The sequence below is a fragment of the Hyaena hyaena genome, unplaced genomic scaffold, assembly GCF_003009895.1.
Source record: "Hyaena hyaena isolate Hyena2069 unplaced genomic scaffold, ASM300989v1 scaffold_411, whole genome shotgun sequence".
Lineage (NCBI taxonomy): Eukaryota > Metazoa > Chordata > Mammalia > Carnivora > Hyaenidae > Hyaena > Hyaena hyaena.
This window is the reverse complement of record NW_024081040.1, coordinates 468,343-479,571: the sequence shown is the minus strand read 5'-3', so window position 1 is coordinate 479,571 and position 11,229 is coordinate 468,343.

Genomic DNA, 11,229 nt, shown 5'->3' with positions numbered 1-11,229 from the left:
GCTGCTGGTTTTGAAGATGGAGGGAGGGACCATAAGTCAAGGAATGTGGGTGGCTTCTAGAAGCTGGAAAAGGCAAGGAAATGGATTCTCCTCTACATCTTCCAGAAGGGAATACAACCTTCATGTTAGCCCATTGAGACCCATGTTGGACTTCCGACCCACAGGACAAACAAGTAATAATTGTATGTTGTTTTCAGTCACTACGTTCATGGTGACTTGTTATGTCAGCAGTAGAAACTAAAACAATTTGTATTAGAAGAGCATTGGTGGGTGTCCCTGGCCAGAATTTAGGGAACAGGAAGATGAACAATTGGAACGGAGTTCTGATAAGAAGGATAGAAACAGGTTTTGGAAGGTTTGGGTGTCTTCTGTGATGTTATTATAGAATGGATTAGCAATTTTGAACCATTGATTAACATCGATTCTGAAATATGCATGTTTTAGAGCTTCTCAGAAGCTATGTTCCGTACTTTGTAGCTCAAACAACTATTGCAGGACAAAAGCCCCATTAAAGCAAAATCTTAATATACAACAACTAAAATTGGCCAATCATATGTTGCAGTCTCCCATACAACAGAATTTTATGGTACAGAATTTAGAGCCTTCTGGAATCTGATGAAAGATTTAAGACATAGAACCTGTTCAGCATTACCCTCTGTTAATTGTCTATATTAGTGCAACATTGGTTTAACGTTCTGCAGTTGAAAATTGTCTCTATCCTTTTTCAACCCACCAGGGAAATCAGTGAAATGGTTAAGGAGATTGACTCAGTGGTGTTAGGTGACTTGCCTCAAGCCACAAAGCCTTTAAATGAGAGCTGGTGCTCCAGTTATTCTCCAGGAGTACTGCCAGATTCCAGGGAAGACACTGGCTGTTCTTTTGGCTATAGGAATGGTAACTCTCAGCCAAATCACTAGGGCTCCTGCTGCCAGCCTTTGTTAGATATGGTCAAAGGGACATGAAACTCTCCTTCATAGCTGATATTCACAGGCAGGCTGTGCTATGGCCCCTTTCTATTACACCAGAAGCTGTTTAAAGGCCCTTCCCACCCAGATGTAAAGGGGATGCATTCTTGGATCTCATGAGGGAACAGCAAACACAACATTCTTTGTAGTGGTATCTTGAGAAATGAATAAATTCTGCAATATGGCTTCTACCATATGGCATGCTGCCTAGATGTGCCCCATTCCCAAACCATACTTCTTCTGTCCCCTTTATAACATAATAGGTTTCTTTGGCTCACAGTATCTGGTGGTTGGTGGGAGGCTAGGGAAGGGAAAGATGGAGTGTTGTCTGTGTTTAAGGGTGTGGGCCAGAGTTTTGCTGAATGGATTCAGGTTATGATTCTATACACCTCTTTGTCCCTTTCTTCCTATAGGTAAGAAGATTATGAAGTGAGAGAAAAATGGAGGTCTTTGTTATATCTGAAACTGAGATTAGCAAAATGAAGGGCCATGCCTTTGAAGGGAAAGTTCTATTTGTAGGAAAATTCAGATTTGCTTAGACCTTACTTTAAAATGAATGTTGTTATATGAAACAGCAAGGATATTGTTAATAGCAAGGAGCTGTATACTACTGGCTATGAGATTGAGGTCTCAAAGATATCTAAATGGAAAAATTGTTTCCTTTTGTCCTGGAGATACAAGAATGTTGACTATTATTTATTTCTGTTTAGACTCTGTATGTGTTTCCATTAGCTCTTGATACATAGCAAACTACCTCTAAACTTAGTGGATAAGCCAGGTCACATGGCCAAGTCCAGATTCAAGAGGAAAAGAAATAGACCCCTCCTCTTGATGGGAGGAGATTTAAAACCACATTGCAGAGAAACATGGATATAGGTGTAGAGAGAATTTGTGGCCATTTTTGCAATCCACCACAGCATGCAATATTGCCCTGAGATCAGGCATCTCATTTCACAAGAAAGGCCAATACTTCTTTCCTCTTATTAAATTTATTTCCCATATCTGAGATCTCAATCTAAAGGTGGCGAATTTAATGCTATATATAAGAATCATTAAAATAGTCAAACTCTTTGCCCTGGAAATTATCTTCTTAAAATCTTTTCTAAGTAAATAATTGAAAGTATGGAAATAATTGTATGCATGATGATATTCCTCACGCTTATTTATAGGAATGCAAATTGTAAATAATTTAAATCACCAGCAAAAGAGGAGTGGTTAATAATATATCCACTTGAGGAAATACTATAAAAAGTAAAATTATGCTTCTGTGTATAATAATAGCAAGAATTCTATTATAATGATAATTTTAAAATGGAATACTAATACAGGCAGAAAACAAAAACCCAGAAAGATATAAAAAAGCCTAATGCATGTATCGTTATTTTAGGGATAATGGAATTATCAGTGATTGTTTTTTACTTCTGCTATTTTCTTTTCCTTTTTTTTTCAATAATCATGCTTGTTTTTATAACAGGAAATAACATTTTTATTAAAAAACATTTTATGAACAGGAAGAATAAAACTGTGGAATTATTCTTTATTCCTTTACTTTGGAAAATATAGTTACCATTGTTATATATCTTTTCTGGGGTTGTTACCTATTGCCTGAGTAGTTTTGTTATCTTCTTGATGGTTGGTTAGGATATGATTTCTTCCCTTCTGGGCCAAGGAGTGTGCTACCATGTGACCAAGAGCTCAAACAAGATGCTCCTTCTTAAGTTAGTTTTGTTGTTTTTCTCTGTGTGAATTGCCTATTTATTCCAGAACATACCAAGTATTCAAGGTGTCAGGGGAGCTCTGGAAAATGCTACAGAAGGATTCAGTAAGCAGCCTCTGTTCAATGCATCTGACTTTGGTAAACATCTATGAATTATTTCCTACAGGGAAGGCTCAGCCCTTACACTAGGGCTCTATAAGGATAGTTTCCAGAGGCTGGAACCTAGTCAAGAGGCATGTGTGTTGATACCTGGCTCTGTGGCAAGGCAGACAGTGAGCATCATAGTAGAGGGAGATATGGGTTTTATTTAATGGTTGGAGGAAATGGAAAATCCTTCCAGAGGGTAAAGGACAGAACTAACCCCAAGATCATACCACAACCCTGGATGGCCAGGGATGTGGGAAACCAGAAGAGGCTGAGGCCATAATGGAAAAGCCTTCCAGTGGCAGTTGGGGAGTCTGGACATTATTTGTAGGTGCTGGAGAATGATTTTTGAAGCAGAAGTGAACAAAGTTATATTTGGTCTTTGGAAGTTAACTAGAGTAGAGATTGCAGACTGGTGGCCCAAACACAGAGCGGGACCAGCCAGGGGGAAGTGTTGGTTCGGTTCTAAGACATTTTATTTTAAGAAATTTTTATGTCAATTAACATTTTAAAAATAATTCAGACTTCAAAATATTCTTTAAGAGAAAAAAAGAAGCAGAGGAGATTAGTGAGAACTAAGCCATGTTTCTCTAGTTTTTTACAACCTTCCCTCCCTCCTTTGGTGCATTTGGTCAGTTGCCTCACCCCCACAGGCTTTGTGGCTGAGGGTATCAGCTAGGGGAACTGTGAAGGACTATGGCTATGCTGTCCAGTACAGCAGCCACAGGTGTAGGTAGCTATTTAAATTTAAGTTAAATGAATAAAACTCAATCTGCATTCACAGGAGCCACATTTCTGGTTCTCACTCATATGTGACTTGGCTTCCGTGTTGGATGGTGCAGATAAAGAACATTTTCAACATTCCAGGAAGTTCTACTGGACAGCACTGGTATTGAGGATCATTAGGAGACTTCTGTGGCGGTCACAAGGCCCCTAAGAGAGGCAGTTGCAATAGAACTGGAGTGTGACATCTTTCCTCTTCAGAGCACGATTTTGGTTGGCTTCTCACTGACACAATTAGATTGAAATCTACTGTTGAACTCTCGTTTTGATGAGTGTTTGAAAGTATATTCTTTGCCTGTGGGACAATGTTTGACAAGTGTTCCGGAAGTAGGTACCTGTGTTTTTAACAATACAGATAATTTTTACCCTAAGTTGGTTTCTTTGAAATGCTTACTCTTTGGTATCTGAGAAACCTGAAAAGCTAAATGCTATAAAAGCTCATGAAAGCACCAATTGAGAAGCATTTTGAGTGCTTTAGAGGTGTGATACTCCAGATACTGGAAGCATTATTATTCATAAGAACAGTGTCAAGACAGTCCCATTCGTGACCTCCATCTATTACGATTGTAGGCAGAGGGAACTTGCTGGTAGCAACAGAGTGGTTTTGCTCCATTTATCATCCCGGATCCTGACTCCACAAAGTACACTTCTGTGAAAATCAGAGACTTGAGAACACAGGATTCATGCCTGTGTGCACGTGGGCCCACGATCGTTGTAGATATATCAGTACTGGCAGAAATACAAAGGGCTTCTCAGCTGGGTCTTGCTCAGTTCCTCAGATCCTCAGTTTCTCCTGTGCGTGGGCACACCCTGGTGAGTGAGAGATGGTGCTCTGTATTAGCCAATATAAATAAACATCAGGAGTTGTGTGCTGGATGTTAGATGGACAGAGAAGACGCCTTTGAGAAATCCTGAATTCTAAGACAGAAAAGCTAGCAGTTAATTATGGTACTTCTAAAGGGGATTCAAAGTCCTCATTCCATCCGTTTGAGTCTTGGCAAGGCCAGTGGTATCCTCATATGAACTTTTCTAAGTAAAAATATGTGAGGAGTCACTCACCTTTATAATTCTTTGTTGGAGAATAATGAACCTTCTCTCAATAGATAAGAAAATTATTATCTTTGCACAAATAATAACCATCACAGAAGCTTGAAAATCTTTACCCTTTTTGAAGAAAATAACTTTATTTTCCCAACTAGTTAGCACATCTGGTCCTCTCTTCATGAAAAACAATTCCTTAGAGACATTGTCTTATAGATTATTGATTCTCCCTCACTCAAAAGTCCATTAGGGGACATGACACTTAACAACTTAATTTAAAATGCTTAATAATAAATGTTTTATTGAAGTATAATATAATTACAGAAAGTGCACAAGTGGTAAATGTTTGGCTTAATTAATCATTACAAAGTGATAACACTTGAATATCTGACACTGCAGAGTCTCCCTCATACCCTATCCCAACACTTTCTCTTCCTCCTTTCTCCCCGAAGGTAGCTATTATCCAGACTTATAACATCACAATTAGGTTTTCCTGTTTTATTACATACACATTTGTTTGTGGTTGGCTTTTTCAGTATGCATTATGTTTGAAAGCCATGCATATTGCTATGTAGATCATTTTAATTGCTATATGGTATTTTCCTGCATGAATATATGATGATTACTCACCCATTTCACTGTTTATGGACATTTGGGTTGTTACCAGGATGAGGTTGTTACAAATAATGCTGCTGTGAGCATTCTTGTTCATATTTTTTAGTGCACATGGACTTGCTGGGTCACAGGGTAATTATATGTTCAACTTTAATGGATACTTCTAATAATCTTCCAAAGTGGGTGTGGCAGTTTACACTCTCACTGATTTTCGTTGTTCTATATTCCTCCTAATACTTGGTATTATCAGTCTTTAAATTTTTATTTTATTTTATTTTATTATTTATTTTTGAGAGAGAGATAGGGACAGCATTAGCAGGGGAAGGGCAGAGAGAGAGAGACACACACACAGAATCTGAAGACAGTCTCCAGGCTCTGAGTTAGCTGTCAGCACAGAGCCTGATGCGGGACTCAAACCCATGAACTGTGAGATCATGACTTGAGCCGAAGTCGGACACCCAACTGACTGAGCCACCCAGGCACCCTTCAGTCTTTAAACTTTTAACCTTTCTGGAGTGTGTATAATAGTATCTTTTTGTGGTTTTGGTTCACAACGTCTTGCTGATTAATGTTATTAATATGTGTTTACTTTTTCATGTATTTACTAATTGCTTGCATATCCTCCTTAATTAAGTGCATTCTCAAATATTTTGCCCATTTTCCTATTGGTTGTTCTGTCTTTTGCTTAATGATTTGTAGGAGCTCTTTACATAGTTTGAATATGAGCTCCTTATAAGGTGTATATGTTCAGAATATCTTCTCCCACTCTGTGACTTTTCATTTTCTTAATGATGTGTTTTGAAAAACCGAAATGTAGCCAATTTGAGCATTTTTTCCTTATTATTAGTGCTTTTTGTACATCCTTAAAACAATCTTGCCCTAGTCTAATGTTGTGAAGATAATTTTTATGTATTTTTGAGAAGATTCACTTACTTTTTTCATTTAGATCTACGATCCATGTTGAATTTGATTAACTGATTTTTATACAGAGATGTTTCACTGTTTCTGTATGGATATAAATATTTCTTCTAAAAGCCTAATTTTCTTCCATGTGGATGTTTGATCCAGTCTTATTTAATGAAAAGTCCTTTGTTTTTCACTGCTTTGTACTGCAACTTTTGTCATCAGTCAAGTGTCAGTCTATACATGGGTCTGTTTCTCCCCTCTATTCAGCCCATTGCTCAGTCTATTGTGTTTACCTATTTATTTTTATTTTTTAATTTTTTTTCATTTTTATTATTTAAAAAGTTTTTTTTAATGTTTTATTTATTTCTGAGAGAGAGAGACAGAGTGAGCAGGGGAGGGTCAGAGAGAGAGGGAGACACAGAATCTGAAACAGGCTCTAGGCTCTGAGCTAGCTGTCAGCACAGAGCCCATCATGGGGCTCTAATCCACGAACTGTGAGATCATGACGTGAGCCGAAGTTGGACGCTTAACCAACTGAGCCACCCAGGCGCCCCTATTTTTATTGTTTAAAAGTTTATTTGTTTATTTGGAGAGACAGAGACAGAGAGAGCAGGGGAGAGAGAATCCCAAGCAGGCTCTGCACCGACAGCGCAGAGCCTGATGCTGGGACTGGAACTCACAAACCATGAAGTCATGACTGAAATCAAGAGCTGGAGGCTTAACCAACTGAGCCACCCAGGTGTCCCTGTTTATTTATTTATTGTAAGCTCATAATAATTTTTGGTAGCTAGGAGTAAATCATCCAACAGTATTCTTATTGTTTAAGATTGGTTTGGCTTTTTGGTCCTCTGCATTTACTTATAATATTAAAATCAGCTTATAAATTTTGATACACCTATAGACAATTGAGTAATTGTTTGGTATTACATTAAATCTATAGTTTAACTTAGAATTTATACCTTTACAATATTGTCTTACAAACCTATTTATTTGTGTATAATTTGTCTCGAAAAAATTTCATGCTTTGTCTCCAATGTCTTCTATTATTTTCTGAGAGTTTTCATCCCCAAAAGAAAGCATTCATCATTTCACCTTCAAGGACAATGTTGGATGACTTTTTATAGTTTTGCCTTGTTATTAAATATTCTTTATTAGGGTCACATGGCTGGCTCAGTCAGTAGAGCATGTGACTCTTGATTTCAGGGTTGTGAGCTTGAGTCCTACATTGGGTTTAGAGATTCCTTTAAAATAAAATATTTAAAAATAAATAAATACATATCCTTTTCAGATTAAGCCATGAACATTTTGGCTTTGTGCCATGTTTGTTTTAATCTTGAGTGTTTTTAAAGGACCTAAAATAAGCTATTAAAGTTTTATCTATGGCAAAGTTAAGAGCACACTATGTTGCATTTAGCCTCTGAGCTTCAGCCCATCTCTTGCTCCATCCCTGAACTAGAAGGAGAGAGGAAAAAGACCACACTGCTATAGAGCCATGGAATATCTGAAGACTGTTCTGAGAAGACTTAGCAGATATCCACTGGGCAACCCAAAATTCTTTCAAAAATAAATGAAGACTAGTATTCTCATATAAAGTGTTAGAGAAAGACCAAAGAGATTTCTTATGACAGGCATATATGTATAACAATAGCCTGGCACATTTGCACTTTTAAAATCACATCTTTTCTTTAATTGTGTTTTTACAAGTACCTTTGCTTCAATACAGTGCAATTTTACAGAAAAAAGGAAGATCAATCATTTGTCGTCACAGAACTAGAAGAGTCTAAGCTGAAACTAGGAATGAGGTCCCCTGGATTCTTGGTCTGAGTTCCTCTGATCGAAACCTAGGAGTGCATGAAAAATCCAAAATATAAAAGCTATACTAGGCACCCTAAAAGGAGACTTATATTAGAATATGCAACACATGGGGTGCCTCGGTGGCTCAGTCCATTAAGCATCTGACTCTTGATTTTGGCTCAGGTCATGATCTCCCAGTTTGTGAGTTTGAGATCCATGTAGGGCTTTGTGCTGAGTGTACAGCCTGCTTGGTATTCTCTCTCTCCCTCTCTCTTTACCCCTTCCTTGCTTTTGCTCTTTCTCTCTCTCAGAATAAACTTTTAATAAAAAGAAAAAAGAAGAATATGCAACATGTAAAAAATAGAATTTTATAAAAAGTAGTTCCTTATAAAAACATGGCTTATCGTCAAGAAACACTGTTGTGGGAGAATACAGGCAGGAAGCTTCTACTTCCCTCTCCCCTAAAAAGGAAGTGAATTCATTTTGTTCTTTCCTCTCTTCTTTCTCATCTACTTTTCCCTGTATGACTTGTTTTGGCCAATGAAATGTGAGCAAAAGTGACACATATTGGTTTCAGATGAAAGCATTTAGTTGCCAGTGTTTGGCTGTCTAGCCCACTGCCCCTTGTCATGGAGATTATGGGACCTTGGGTCAATGTGGAGGTGCCAGAAGATGGAAACCAATTTGGACTTCTGAAAATCCCTGGAGAGTCACCCATACCCACAGCAGGTTTTATGTGAGTGAGAAAGAAACATTTGTTTCTTAAGCCACTAAGACTTTTGGGTTGTTTGTTATTGCCGCATAGCCTATTTTACCCTGATGGATACATCAGAGCAAATAAGATCTGCTCCTGGCAGGCCTAACCAAGGCTCAGCTCTCTCATTTCTATTTTCTTCTGCTAGAACCTTGGATAAGTCAGGATGTCCCTGCTCTGAAGGCACAGCTATCCTCAGTTCAGTTTGTGAAGAAGAGAGAAAGGGGTATGGAGACCATTTTGGCCTTATGTCCAGCCATGGTCTTCAATACTACATTAGCATTAATCTTCACCTAGGTTCTTTTATCTATTTCTAAAATGGCTTAGTTTGCTACTCCAACTGTGATCCATGGAAAAGCAGCATCAGCACCACCTGGGAGCTTGTTGGAAATGCAGAGTCTAAGTTCTCACCCCACACCCTCTGTATTACAACCCACATTTTATAATTTTTTAATGTTTTTCATTTATTTCTGAGAGAGAGAGACAGCGTGAGCAGAGGAGGGTCAGAGAGAGAGGGAGACACAGAATATGAAGCAGGCTCCAGGCTCTGAGCCAGCTGTCTGCACAGAGCCCAATGTGGGGCTCGAACCCACAAACCATGAGATCATGACCTGAGCTGAAGTCAGATGCTCAACCGACTGAGCCACCCAGGTGCCCCTACAATCTACATTTTAAAAGCAGCCCCAAGTGATTGGCATGTAAATTCCAGTTTGAGAAGCAATGGCTTAATTTTGGTAGTGAGGATAGGAGAGTGTTTTGGTTTCCTTCCACTTCCAGAGCCCCCATAGTGGATGGATGTCTGACCCCCTTGCCCTGACCTCCTGACCTACCGTTCCCTCTTTAGAACACTGTGCAGATTTCTGCTGCAGCTCCTATTAATATAAAGGGGAACCTTAGGTTTCTGATCTTTGATTATTTGGTCCTCCTTTGCATCATGTCATAAGCCAGAAGTGAGCCCAAATATAAGGAATGAGTATCCGAAGTTCTCCTTCCTCTAGGTGTGATCATTTGTCTTGTACATGGGAAAGGCAACCTGGAAGGTTTTTCCTATTCTATGCCTCCTGTCTTGCTCTTGACCTTGCTCAGCCCTCATGTAAACAGATGAACTTGGCAAGTGCCAGGGTTGCTGCTACTCCCTCCTAATCTGCCTTCCCGTTTCCTCCCTGGCCACAGTCCCTGCTTCTGCCCTTCCTCTACCATTCCTGCATAAAGGTGCCAGGGACAAGGTAAAACTATCCCTCCACTCCCTGGTCAGTGCTCCCAAATGACAAGAAGTCAAAAAAGCTGAGTCAGCAAGTATGCTAAGCTGAAATCAGAGCTGATGCCACTTGGAGCTATGTCTGCTGGGTCTAGGTTATCGGATGACTAGGCATAGGCTTGTCTTTACTGCTCCAGTCCCCTGCCCTGGGCTGGCCTTGCTCTTGGCATCTCCTTCCTGACTTTCCACATGCTGCTGGCAATCCATTGCTGGGGGGTTGCCAATGGGAGGCCACTGTCTGCTGCTCCAAGCTGCTTCCTCCCTGCTGTTTGTGAAAGCAGTTCTTCATGGGAAACATGGCCTGATGCCTTCCACAAAGAAGGACTTTCATCAAGGCTGTGGCATAGGGCTTCACAGTGGGAGCTGCTGGACAGAGGGCTAGGAGGGAGGGGCAGAGATACGGCTACAGTGGCAGATGGAAGCTGGCCCAAGGCGGATGTTGAGTGCCTTCTTCAATATGCCTTTTCCTTTTTAATTTTCTCTTGAGCAGAGCTGATCAATTAGAGCTGTAATTATTTTAATCTTCTTCTTTGCTGTCCATGTCTGACTGTCTGCCACTGCTCATCGACCCTTCCTGCTAACTATGTATTCAGGTGGCAGCTTCGCAGAGGCCACTTCAGGATGCCCATCTTTCATAAGAGGCCAAACAATGATGCAAGATTGCACAGCCAGGGACCATCACCTTCCCTACTGTGTGACCTCTGGCAAAGCTTTCACCTCTCCTTCTCCTTTGCAATGTCAGTCAGCTCCATGGGTGGGTGAGAGAACAAGATTTTCAAAATGATAACTATATAGTATTTATATCATGCATTTCAGCATCACTGGGGTTGTAAGAACATCATTTTGGAATCAGAAAGATGTGGTTCTCTATCTGTGTGTGGATCTTTTCATCTCTGTATCTCTGAGTCCTCATCTGTTAAATGGGTATCATGATAACTTCTATGAACATTGTAAGGACTGGATGAAGTCATGAGTATATAACTCAGAGCACAACACTGGGCCCCAATAACATCTGGATAAAGGTGAGCTATTTTTTGAATCATTAGTTATGCCCTGTGGCTATGGTAAACAGGTGTCTGTAGAAAGGAATTAAACAGGCAACCCTGGATTTGTGACATGTCATTATGGATAAACAGAACCTGTCCTTGTGCCATCATGGGTGGAAAAATGAGGAAAATAATGCAAAATGGATAGGTTTGGAATATTTGAATAAAATAACTTTTTCTCCATGAGCTCTTATGAAGTGAGAGGC